Genomic DNA, 14,440 nt, shown 5'->3' on the forward strand with positions numbered 1-14,440 from the left:
GGTAACTCTCCTTCCATAACTAATGTACTTCTTGTAGAAGGATTAACGCATAACTTATTGTCCATAAGTCAATTAAGTGACACTGGTTATGATATAATCTTCAATCAAAAGTCTTGCAAGGCTGTAAGTCAGAAGGATGGCTCAATCCTATTTACAGGCAAGAGAAAGAACAACATTTATAAGATTGATCTTTCTGATCTTGAGAAGCAGAAGGTGACTTGCCTTATGTCTGTTTCTGAAGAGCAGTGGGTCTGGCACAGAAGATTAGGACATGCTAGTTTGAGAAAGATTTCTCAGATTAACAAACTAAATCTTGTCAGAGGACTCCCTAATCTGAAATATAAATCAGATGCTCTTTGTGAAGCATGTCAGAAGGGCAAGTTCTCCAAACCTGCATTCAAGTCTAAGAATGTTGTGTCTACCTCAAGTAGTGCAAGATCATTAAGGTCAGAAGTGATCATGAAGGCGAATTTGAGAACAGATTCTTTGAGGAGTTCTTCAAAGAAAATGGTATTGCCCATGATTTCTCTTGTCCTAGAACTCCACAGCAAAATGGAGTTGTAGAGCGAAAGAATAGGACTCTACAAGAAATGGCCAGAACCATGATCAATGAAACCAATATGGCTAAGCATTTCTGGGCAGAAGCAATAAACACTGCATGTTACATTCAGAATAGAATCTCTATCAGACCTATTCTAAATAAGACTCCTTATGAATTGTGGAAGAACAGAAAGCCCAACATTTCATATTTCCATCCTTTTGGATGTGTGTGTTTTATTCTGAATACTAAAGATCATCTTGGTAAGTTTGATTCCAAAGCACAAAAGTGTTTCCTTCTTGGATATTATGAACGCTCTAAAGGCTACAGAGTATACAATACTGAAACATTGATTGTAGAAGAATCAATCAATATCAGGTTTGATGATAAGCTTGGTCTTGAAAAACCAAAGCAGTTTGAGAATTTTGCAGATATAGATATTGATATATCAGAAGTTGTAGAACCAAGAAGCAAAGCTGCAGAAGCTGGAAGTCTCAGAAGTAATGGATCAGAAGATCAAGTTGCTGCATCTTTAGAGAATCTCAGGATTTCTGAAGAGCCAACAGTCAGAAGATCACCCAGACTTGCATCAGCTCATTCAGAAGATGTGATCCTTGGGAAGAAAGACGATCCCATCAGAACAAGGGCATTCCTTAAGAACAATGTAGACTGTCAATTAGGTCTTGTTTCTTTGATCGAGCCAACTTCTGTTGATCAAGCTCTAGAAGATCCAGACTGGATAATTGCCATGCAAGAAGAACTCAATCAGTTTACAAGGAATGATGTATGGGACTTGGTTCCTAGACCAAAAGGATTTAACATCATCGGCACTAAGTGGGTATTCAGAAACAAGCTAAGCGAGAAGGGAGAAGTGGTAAGAAACAAAGCCAGACTGGTTGCTCAGGGCTATAGTCAGCAAGAAGGGATTGACTACACAGAAACCTTTGCACCAGTGGCCAGGTTAGAATCTATTCGTCTATTAATTTCTTTTGCCACTCAACACAACATCACTCTTTATCAGATGGATGTCAAGAGTGCCTTCTTAAATGGTTATATAGATGAAGAAGTTTATGTCCATCAACCTCCTGGTTTTGAAGACTCCAAGTCTCCAAATCATGTTTTTAAATTAAAGAAATCATTATACAGATTGAAGCAAGCTCCTAGAGCTTGGTATGAACGTTTAAGTTCTTTCCTTCTGGAAAATGGTTTCACTAGAGGAAAAGTGGACACTACTCTCTTTTGTAAAACCTTCAAAAAGGATATTTTAATCTGTCAAATATATGTTGATGATATCATCTTTGGAACATCTAATGCTACACTTGGAAAGGAGTTTGCCGAGTCTATGCAGGCTGAATTTGAAATGAGCATGATGGGAGAACTCAAGTATTTCCTTGGGATTCAAATCAACCAAACTTCTGATGGAACCTATGTTCATCAAACGAAGTATGTGAAAGAACTTCTGAAGAAGTTTAATCTTTCTGAAAGCAAAGAAGCCAAAACTCCTATGCATCCAACATGTGTCCTAGGTAAGGATGAGGTAAGTAAGAAGGTAGATCAGAAGTTGTACAGAGGTATGATTGGTTCTCTTCTATACCTTACTGCTTCTAGACCTGACATTCTCTTCAGTGTTTGCTTGTGTGCTAGATTCCAATCAGATCCGAGAGAATCTCATTTAACTGCTGTTAAGAGAATTCTGAGGTATCTGAAACGTACTACTAATGTTGGTTTAGTCTACAGAAGATCCAAAGAATACAACTTAGTAGGATTCTGTGATGCTGACTATGCTGGAGATAGAATTGAAAGAAAGAGCACTTCTGGAAGTTGTCAATTTCTTGGAAGTCATCTGATCTCATGGTACAGCAAGAAGCAAGCTACTATTGCCCTCTCAACAACAGAAGCAGAATATGTTGCTGCTGCTGGTTGTAGCACACAAATGCTCTGGATGAGAAGTCAGCTAGAAGATTATCAGATATATGAGAGTAACATTCCTATCTTCTGTGATAATACTTCCGCTATATGTTTATCAAAGAATCCTATCTTACATTCAAAAGCTAAACATATTGAGATTAAACATCATTTCATAAGGGACTATGTTCAGAAGGGTGTTATATCTTTAAACTTTGTGGATACAGACCATCAATGGGCTGATATCTTTACAAAACCCCTTGCTGAAGATAGGTTTAAGTTCATCCTGAAAAATATCAGTATGGACTTGTGCCCAGAATGAGAAGATGAGAAGATCTTTGTATGAGTATCTTCTGAAATGTGTTAAGACTAGGCAGCCATAAGAAGTTCTGATACTAATCAATTAGAATCTCTGATTCTGTTATCTCTAACGTATCTTTATCTAAGTTGATTCTGAAGCTCTTTTAAAGCAAAACAGCTGTCACCGGTCTCTCCATAAAATGAACACGTATTCACTTTTTCTGGAAAAGCATGCGTACAGTTGAGGGGACGCCTACTTAGGTAACTGTGCTAATCACTTCTTTTGTCATAATTATCTCTCCTCACGTCACGTAACATTAAATGCTATCCATCATTTCTTTTTAGTTCTTTTCTTTTATATTCTTCAAACGTTTCTTTTCCCTCTTATATTTCTCTCTCTTGCATTCAGTTTCATTTTTTTTGCTCTCTCTCTCTCTGCATTCATTTCATAAACCCTAGCGGTTCTTCTCTATCTGCAACGTCACCATGAATCCTTCGTTAAGCTCATCAAATCAAGAAACTGATCGTAAACAAAAGAGAAAGGCAACCGAAGAATCTGAAAACAAACCAAAAAGGATAAGGATCACCTACGATCCTCTCAAGGTGAATCCTTTTGAAGCTATGGTGTCTGGAAACTACTCTAGACGTGTGTTTAAACCTCTTGAAGGTATCCCTCAATCACCTCCCTCTTCACAGACCTCCACCACCTCTTCCTCTTCACTCATCTCTCTGCAACCACCATCATCACCGTCTGATATCTCTTCCCCCTCAACCCATCTCACAGATATCTCCTCATCTCTCTCACACCCTTTTCCCACCAGAACACCTAACCCCTACAGTTGTGTGTATCCTGATTCCAGATTCACAGTCAACCCTCCAACACCTACCACTCATACCTATCTAGAGCTTTTACACTCAGATGTAAATAACTGGTTAGAGATTCTGGGTGCTGCACACCTTAACCATCTGGATGAGCCTGCTACCTGCAACCTCTGGGAAGCTTTTCGCCAGGATTTTCTAGTTAGGGCTATGGATGTCCAGAGAAGGATCATGACTGAAGCACCTGGTGCTCGTGGTATTCTTTTGGAAGCTGGTGAAAGCAGCTATCACCATCTCATCAGGAACAGAAGAGTTCTTGAAGAGAGGATACCTGCAGATGAGATGGAAGAAGGAAATCCCTGCACAGACATCGTGGTATGGAGACCAAGGAATCCAGTGCTGACTGGAGATTTTCAATGGTTATTTAATTGGTTCAGAATGAACCCTTCTGAAAGCGCTCCTCACATGGTCTTTCCAGAAGTGGTTTATCCTGCAGAAGTTGCTGGTCCAACTCCTCCAACAAACCTAGCAGCTATTCTTCAGGCGTTGGAAGTTGGAGCTTCTGAGTTGCCTGAACCAGAATATGCTGAGGCTGCTTCTGAGTCAGACTCAGATGTTGAGATGGAAGGTGCAGAAGCTGAAGACCTTCCAGAAGATCGTCCTGCTGAGATTGCTGTCCCTGTTGGCAGAAGTTCTGGCGCTTCTTCTTCTGGTGAACCCTCAGCTCTGATGAACACTTTGGAAGCTCTACATCAGAATCAAGCCATGCTAGCTTCTCGTTTGGACACGCAAGAAGCAACCAATGCTGAGTTTCGCTCGTTCATGGCAAGGCAAACTGCAAGCACTGACGGGATTCATGACATACTGGCGCAGATTTTGTCTAGGCTAGGGTCTTAGTTTTTGGTCGTTGTAGTTTTCTTTCCTTGTTGCATCTGCTTGTTCTGCATTTTTTTGTGTACTTTCTCCTTCAAATCAATGAAAAACTTTAATTCTGTTTCATTCCTACTTTCTTTTGTTTTTCATCTGAATCTTTTATGTTTTTGATGTTATGACAAAAAGGGGGTGAAAATGTGATAAATGATCTAATTAATATTATCAGTTACCGAGTAAAAAGACCCCACATTTCTAACAGAACTTGCAAAGTTCTATGCTTTAAGTTTTGTTGTTGCAGGAATTGAAGATCCTCTTCAAGGAGAAGCAAGTCTAAAGAATCAAGCTCTTGGATTCTTGAAGCAAGCTGAGTGCTATGAAGCTTCAGAATCAGAAGCAAGAAGCAAGAAGGAAGAATGTTCAGATATTCTGATGATAGAATATGCTCTGAAACATTATGTCTATTTGTTCAGATACATATTATGTGGCTCTGATACATATTATGTGTTCTGAAACATATTCTATGTTCTGACTCATTCATGCTGACTTTTGTCGTTTAGCGTTGTTCTGTAACATTTCAGGATGTAGAGATGCTCTGATGATGCTCTGGTACATTCAATAATGTTCTGATACAATCTAGCATGAAGTGATGTAAGAAGAAATTCAAGCTCTGAAGCTGTCCTGATGGAAGCAAGAATCAGAAGCTGTGAATGTTCTGAAGATCAAAGAAATTCAAACTCTGAAGCTGTCCGATGGAAGCAAGAATCAGAAGCTGTGAATGTTCTGAAGATCAAAGAAATTCAAGTTCTGAAGCTGTCCGATGGAAGCAAGAATCAGAAGCTGTGAATGTTCTGAGGATCTAAAGAAATTCAAAGTTCTGAAGCTGTCCTATGGAAGCAAGAATCAGAAGTCATGAATGTTCTGAAGATCAAGCATATGTGAACGTCTCTACTGAAATACTCAGGGAAGTCTTTTATTATTAAAATTCTTCTAGTATTTATTTCAGGGGGAGATTATCTATCTCAGGGGGAGATTATAAATCTCAGGGGGAGACATATTCACATGCTTATGCTTTAGCTGTGTAATTGTCTTTAGCCGTCTGCTCTTTCTGATCGCAAATTCATATCATTTATATATGTTTTTGTCATCATCAAAAAGGGGGAGATTGTTAGAACAAGATTTGTTCTGATCAATATTCTTAGTTTTGATGATAACAAGGATATGAATTTTGGATGAGATAATGTGGTACTCTAATACATTGCAATTTCCCTTTCAGGAAATATATAAAGAGTATGCACAAATCAGCGCTCAGAAGCTTTGACTCAGAAGGTTCAGCATGCAACATTAGAACATGGTCTGGCAAGACATCAGAAGATGGTCAAAGCAGAATCAGAACATGGGTCTATGGAAGCATCAGAAGAACTTGAGTTCAGAAGCAGAAGCACTGAAGTTCTCATGGTATCACGCTCAGAAGCACTTCAAGGTCAGAAGACAAGAAGATGTTCTGCACCAAGCTGTTTGACTCTGATGATATTCAAACGTTGTATACACAAACATCAGATCAGAAGCAAGTACAAGATGGCAGGCTACGCTGACTAACAAAAGGAACGTTAGAAGCTATTAAAGGCAACGTCAGTAGACACAGCATAAACAAGGCTCGAGGTAGTTGACAAAAGAGTGAAACATTAAATGTAATGCTGTACGGAATACGCAAAGCATTAAATGCTCCCAACGGTCATCTTCTCAAGTGCCTATAAATATGAAGTTCTGATGAGAAGCAAGGTTACCGATTCTGACGAATTCTGTGAATACAAACTTGCTGAAACGCTGTTCAAATCAAAGCTCACAAACTTCATCTTCATCAAAGCTCACTACATTGCTGTTGTAATATATTAGTGAGATTAAGCTTAAACTTTAAGAGAAATATCACTGTTGTGATTATAGCTTTTCAGTAGCATTGTAATACTCTTAGAATTTGATTACATTAATTTGTAAGTAACTAGAGTGATCAAGTGTGATCAGGATACTCTAGGAAGTCTTAGCTTGTGTCTAAGCAGTTGTAACTAGAGTAATCACGTGGTGGTCAGTGTCATACCCTAATTTTTGACCCCCCTGAGATGACATATCTTCAGGATTTTTCATCAGGTCAAGACAAGTACCCAGAGCAGTCATTTCTCCATCTGGTACCTAATCGAGGATGCTCAAAGACAAGAAAGCTCAGGCAAAGGATCAATCAATACAAGGATTAGTCCCTAATACAATCATGAGGCTCAAAGACTTCACTTTTCTCATCTATGATTGATTAGACATCCAGTCATATGAGTACAGGTTTACTCAGGTCGCCAGACTAGGGTTCTGAGCCTATCAAGGACTGAAATCAGGGATCACATTTGGGAAACCCTAAAAAACCTCAGAGGGTCATTCAAAGACATCAATCATCTTCAAATAACTCATATTACAAGGTCTACTGGACATCACACTTCAATTCAAAGTCTACAGTCATTACTTTCACATGGTCGACAAATTAGGGTTTTGACCTAATTCACCAAGATAGTTGACTTCTGAATCAGGGCATGAATCCAAAACCCAAGACATGATTCAAGGATCTCTACTACCTCCATATAATCCATTTATATCATCCATTTGTGGAGAAGATCTTATTTCTACACAAAAGCCCAAAAATTCACTTTGTCAGGAAAAAGTCAACTGTGAAGGATCATCATTGACTTTTAAGGTTTTTGGTCAAAAAATGACTTTCAAAGATCAATATCATCAATATATGGATATCAAAGTCATTTGGCCAAAGAAATTCAAAGAAATTCATCAAGGAGCGAAAAGTCGGGAATTAGGGTTTTTGAAGGCATGGTGAGATCTCAAAATTTCACCTACACAACTCAAAAAACTTCCAACATGAAAGTTGTAGATCTTGCAAAATAAAACAACATCTTACAAAGGAACTTTTTTCAAAAGATCAACCATTTATGAAGTTTTGGAAATTTTGAAGTTTAGGTCATAAACACTTAGAAATTTTTCTAAGTGTTTTAACCTAGTTTTCATCCAACTTTAGGCTCATTTTTCACAAATTTCCTAAATGATTCTGAAGAAGACATAAACTAATGATTTGAAGTAGATGTTTAGGGCTTTCCAAATTGTGTTCAACCTTCTCCAAATTCAATTTGAGCTAAGAGTTATGCTTGTTCAAAGTTGGCCTCATGAAGTGAAATTATAGGTCATGCATCATTTTGGAACTTTGAAGTTTTGTGCACATGACCTCAAATACAGATGCTACATGACCCATAATACATCTGCAAACATGCCATGCATTCATTTTCACCATGCCATGATAATTGAAGAAGATTCCTAAAAACAAGAACATGTGATTATGTAATGATTACATTTGAGAATTTATGGCAAATTGATGAATCACCCAAGGAATCTTCTCACCAACCAATTAGAGCTCACTTTGCATCTGAATTGTCCCCTAAGATCAGATAGAATCAATGGATAGGGGAGGTGGCTCGAAAATGCAATGATCACATTTGGATATTCTTTGAAATTTCTTCATGGCTAAGAAACCAAACTTACTTCACTAAGCAAGCTCACTCTCCCAATCAGTACTGAGACATTTGCCTATAAATAGAGGCCTCATTCTCATTCAAAAAACACACCAAAGCAACCATATTACTTGCTTTCTCCTTCTCTCCTCTTGTTCATTGTTTTTCAAAGTTCTTTGGCAAGAAGAATCGATTTCTTCAAACCAAAGCATATCTTTGGGAAGTGAGCATTCTAACATCTCAAGGGAGGTCATTTGAGGTGATCCAAGCACCTGGATCACTTCTGTAGGTGGAGGAACACCATTGTTGCTCTCACTTTGGAGCACTTGCAGTTGGAGGTCCATGGAGTGATTCAGAAGATTTCAAGGCAAGCCAATCATCCAGACACACTCCTCAGGTCATAGTGAAGCTAACCAGATGGCTGCAGCTCATCTGTAACTCAGGATTCAACAACCTCCATGTCCACTTGAAGCTCAAATCGAGGGAGGTCCATAGAACAATTCAGAAGGATTCAGGCTACAATAAGCATCCAGTTAGCATCATTGAGTCTCAGGGAAGCTATTGAGATCATTCATTCAAGCCCAGGTGCTCTCAATCATCCTCACGACCTCCATTTTCAGAGGTAAGTTTCTGAACTTCACCTCTCTAATTTAAGTACTCTTTGTGAAATAGCTCGATTCTATCTTGTTCAGCATCATCAGAGGATTGAAAACCCTCTATCATCATCCATTTATCTTTCAGTATAGTCATTTAATTTGATTTTGAAATTTTAGGGTTCTTCACGATTTCTGGTAAATTAGTTAGATGTAGTTAATATTAGTTCATGTTAGTTACATATTTAGAATCGTGAGTGAAATTAGAGCAAGTTTCGTGTTTACATCATGGCAAATGATTGAGAAATGAGTAAGTTCAGAAATTCAAATTCATAGAGCTTGAGGTTGAAGACGAAGATGGTGGTGGCGCGCAAAATTCAAATCTCAGGGCAGAGTTTATTTTATTTTGAGTGATATGCGTTTTATTAATGACTAAACAACTTGCCCTAGTGGCCACACATGCGCCCTTAGTATCATCATGCCACAAGTCTGGGGTTCGAATCCCCCTCGCCCCAGACTTTTTGATTCTTTTATTTTTTAAGGATTTACAACTTGTTTTGAAACATGACCAAATGGAGGCAAGTCACTAACACTGAGCGCGCGTTGGCTCAGTGGTGTTGTTTTGGACTGGTAACCTCAAGGGCGTGAGTTCAAGCCTTGCTAGGACCAAAACCTATTTTTTATCACTTTTCTAACTTAATTCCTTCACAACTTTAACCAATTATTTAACTTATCAAATTAATTCATTTTGACTTCATTTTTTTAAACACTTGTTGATTAATATATATATTTTATAAATAATCAAAAAAATCATAAAAATATTATTTATTTCATGTATTTTAATTAGGTTTAAAATAGTATGTTTTAAATGTTTTCTTAAATACTTTAAAATATATATATTCATTTTGTTTTAACCTAATTACTTTGTGAATAATGTTATGATAAAAACCCTATTTATTTAGGTCTTAATTAGGTATAGATTTCATCTTTGCCTTAATTAAGTTGACTTTTGTCAATTTACAAAATTGTTTTCAATCTCTGATTAAACAGATGATTAAGGTTTTCAAACAACAAAACCTTATATCATTTCAATCTTTTCTTCAACTGTTTTCATAAACAGTAAATCATTTTTAAGTGGGCCTCTAATAGAGTGTAAGTCCCGAAAACCTTCTCTTCTTAGCTTGTTTTCAAAACTGTATTTTCAAAATCTTCTTTCTGTTTTCAAAAACATTCTTCTGGTATTTGAAGGGCATTATTCCCGGTGAAACTCTTCAGATACCTATGTGACCTTTGTCCATCTTCACTTCTTCTGTTTTCAAAAACCATTAACTGTTTATCATATACATTCAACTGTTATCAACAAAAACAACAAAAATTACTGTTGAGGATCTGTACATACTTCTTCAATGGCCTCCACTCCATCCAGGTTAGGCTTTACAAGCTTTCAATTTACAGTCTTTATTTAAATTACTGTCAAATATAAACTGTGCATATATTAGTTTAGAACTACGTTTGAGTATAAACCTTAGGACAGTTAAACTATATATATATTATAGGAATATGACCTAGGATTGAGAATGTCTTCCCGGTGAAGGCTCTTTCCTAATTAGAGATCTGTAGTTCAAACCCCCAAGATGAATTATTCCCGGTGAAACATCTTGGCAAAAACCTTAGAATCCAAAAAAATAGGACACATCCACCCAAAGAGGAATTATTCTCTGTGAAACCTCTTACCCATTTGCTTAGAGCCAAAATAAGTTCAAAACTACATAGCTTTCTCTTGTGCTATAACAAGGACCCTCGATTAGCCTCCTCTTGGGCTTTGTACAAGGACCCACAGGCTTCTTAAAAGCATTTCCAGCTTCCTCTTGAGCTTGTATACAAGGACCCATCAGGTTTCTTATAAACATAGGAACAGGTCTTTAGTCACCTTTTAGCCTACCCTGGTGAGTTTCTTCCAATTTAAACCAGACTTAAAACAAGCTAAGTTTGTCTCAATTTCACATTGAGTACATTTTTGGAATGAGAGACATGGACAGTCTCTGTCACCCTTATCTTCATCAATCCTCCTTAGTAGAGTCTAGGATCTATGTTTTGGTCATCCTCAGCATTGAGTCAGCCTTCATCTTGGGCTTTAAACAAAGAGTCTCCACTAGATAATCTTTCTGCCATCCACTTTTCAATCATAAAAACCCCTGGAAAGGGTTAGCCTCCAAAGTCAATTAAAATCAATCCATCATTTCAATAAAAACCCCTGGAAAGGGTTAGCCTCCAAAGTCAATTAATAAATGTCAAAAAATAAATAGATTTCATTCTCTTAGGAGATAATTTCCCCAAAAGAGTCAAAACCCCTGGAAAGGGTCAGCCTCCAAAAAACATGATAAAGTCAGTCTTTTAACAGACAAATTCACCAGCTGAGTCAAAATCCCTGGAAAGGGTTAGCTTCCAAAGAAAAACAGTCTTTTTATAAATAAAACCTCCTCAGTAGAGTCAAAACCAACAAAAACAGTTAGCCACAACCTTGGGCTTCATACAAGGCACCCAAACAATAAAACTCCCCTGTCAAGAGTCAGCCTCAACCTTGGGCATTGTACAAGGCAGATAATAGAGTCTCCCCAGTGAGTTCTTCATCACTCAGTAGCCACAACCTTGGGCTTTGTACAAGGCAGATAAACCATATTTTTCATGTGTCAAAGATTCCTAACACTTAGGATCTTTCCCTATATAGTCATCCATACTCAATTCATTTATTTAAGAGTCCGCCACAACCTTGGGCTTTGTACAAGGCAGAAAATAATGTTTTCCATAGCTAGAGTCAGCCTCAATTCTGGGCTTTGTACAGAACACCAAATAAAATCCATCAAATAAACACTCTCCAAATAGAGTCAGCCTCAATTCTGGGCTTTGTACAGAACACAAAAATACCCTGTAATTAACCCTCAGTGGAGTCATCTCCCAGAGTCAATAATATTAATTAATCAATCAAAAAGCCTCAAGCTTGGGCCTCATACAAGCCAGCTAAAGTCAAATCTTTCATACAGTAGATAGACATAGCTTATCTCTATAAAGAGATATTTTTACTACTCTACCACATTCAAACAAACAAACATTTCAATTTCAATTTCAATCAAAGTCTCCCATTTAGGACTCTGAAAGACATGCTCTGGCACATCCCCAGACTTGTACACTTTCCCTAATTTGGACGAGCATCTTTCTTTCATTTAAGAGGCATCTGACTGGCATACTTGCACACACACAAGTAAGGTCCCCCTCTTGAATGAAATGAATTCAGTTATTCTGTCACTCCTTTAAATGTTTGTGGTAGAATAGTACAAATATCTCTCTGTAGAGATGATTTCATGTCTCTTTACTGTAAACAGAGATTTAATTCCAAGCTTCAACCTTGAGCTTCAAGCAAGGCACCAAAAAAACATTAATTTCCCTAGTTAGTTCCCCGAACTACATTAAGCTCTGACTTCCACTAGGGATATGTAGGCATGAGGTTCACAAGGAATCTCAGCGAGCTAATAAAATACCAAAAATAGTCAGTCTGTCTGTTTGTCTGTCTTTTCAAATCAATTCAATTCCTTCTCCTAACACAAAGGAGAAACTTTCCCAATCATTAGCAGCAAACACAAACACAATGACACAGAGAAGGTTCCTGTAGAGTACTACAGATATGTAGGGTGTTTTAAACACTTCCCTATGTATAACCGACCTCCCGGACTCCAGAATTTCTAGTCTAGGTGTAAATCCCCACACTTAGCAAACTCCTAGGGTTTAGTTGAGATCTTTTTTCCCCCTTTCCTACTCGTAGGACAAATAAGAAAGTTCGTGTGATATCGTAGGAAGAACTGAAATAAAATTCATCCCACCACGGGCGCATTCTCCTTCCAAATTTCGCGTGAAGGGTCTAGCGTGCCGTCCTCCCAAGTGAAACGGGGGAGGTAAAAGAAAACGACCACCACAGTTTCCATAAGACCTTTCTTCTTATGAAACTTCTTCTTGGAATTCTCCTTCTGAAGTTTTGGACATTCATTCTTGAAGTGTCCAGGCTCATTGCACTCATAGCAGACAGCCTTCTTCTTGTCAGATCTTCTGTCACCAGAAGATTCTCCTCGTTCAAATCTCTTTGAACTTCTGAAGCCTCTGAACTTCCTTTGCTTGCTCTTCCAGAGTTGGTTCACCCTTCTGGAGATCATGGACAGTTCATCTTCTTCTTCTGATTCTGATTCTTCAGAATCTTCTTCTTTAGCCTGAAAAGCATTAGTGCATTTTTTAACATTAGATTTTAATGCAATAGACTTACCTTTCTTCTGAGGCTCGTTTGCATCCAGCTCTATTTCATGGCTTCTCAAGGCACTGATAAGCTCTTCCAAAGAAACTTCATTCAGATTCTTTGCAATCTTGAATGCTGTTACCATTGGACCCCATCTTCTGGGTAAGCTTCTGATAATCTTCTTTACATGATCAGCCTTGGTGTAGCCTTTATCCAGAACTCTTAATCCAGCAGTTAGCGTTTGAAATCTTGAGAACATCTTCTCAATGTTTTCATCATCCTCCATCTTGAAGGCTTCATATCTCTGGATTAGAGCAAGAGCTTTAGTCTCCTTGACTTGAGCATTTCCCTCATGGGTCATTTTCAATGACTCATATATATCATAGGCCGTTTCCCTGTTAGATATCTTCTCATACTCAGCATGAGAGATAGCATTCAGCAAAACAGTTCTACATTTATGATGATTCTTGAAAAGCTTCTTCTGATCATCATCCATTTCTTGCCTTGTAAGCCTTACGCCACTAGCTTTCATTGGATGTTTGTAACCATCCATCAGAAGATCCCATAGTTCACCATCTAGACCAAGAAAGTAACTTTCCAGTTTATCTTTCCAGTATTCAAAGTTTTCACCATCAAATACTGGTGGTCTAGTATAACCATTGTTACCATTATATTGCTCAGCAGAGTCAGATGTAGATGCAGGTGGGTTTGTTGGAATTTCACCAGCCATCTTTTACTGAAGCGTTTTTCTCTTCCTGAATCTTTTCTAAACACGGTTAAGTGCTTGCACCTTAGAACCAGGCTCTGATACCAATTGAAGGATAGAAAAACACTTAGAAAGGGGGGGTTTGAATAAGTGTAGTCTAAAAACTTGAACGATAAAAAAAAATTGCACAGTTATTTTTATCCTGGTTCGTTGTTAACTAAACTACTCCAGTCCACCCCCTTGGAGTGATTTACCTCACCTGAGGATTTAATCCACTAATCTCAACAGATTACAATGGTTTTCCACTTAGCCCGCGACTAAGTCTTCTAGAGTATCCTGATCACAACCTGATCACTCCAGGAACAATTGCTTAGACACAAGCTAAGACTTTCTAGAGTATCCTGACCACCACGTGATCACTCTAGTTACAACTGCTTAGACACAAGGTAAGACTTCCTAGAGTATCCTGATCACACTTGATCACTCTAGTTACTTACAAATTAATGTAATCAAATTCTAAGAGTATTACAATGCTTCTGAAAAGCTATAATCACAACAGTGATATTTCTCTTAAAGTTTAAGCTTAATCTCACTAATATATTACAACAGCAATGTAGTGAGCTTTGATGAAGATGAAGTTTGTGAGATTTGATTTGAACAGCGTTTCAGCAAGTTTGTATTCACAGAATTCGTCAGAATCGGTAACCTTGCTTCTCATCAGAACTTCATATTTATAGGCACTTGAGAAGATGACCGTTGGGAGCATTTAATGCTTTGCGTTATTCCGTACAGCATTGCATTTAATGTTTCACTCTTTTGTCAACTACCTCGAGCCTTGTTTACGCTGTGTCTACTGACGTTGCCTTTAATAGCTTC

This window comes from Vicia villosa, linkage group LG5 (genome assembly GCF_029867415.1).
Source record: "Vicia villosa cultivar HV-30 ecotype Madison, WI linkage group LG5, Vvil1.0, whole genome shotgun sequence".
In the NCBI taxonomy this organism is placed as follows: Eukaryota; Viridiplantae; Streptophyta; class Magnoliopsida; order Fabales; family Fabaceae; genus Vicia; species Vicia villosa.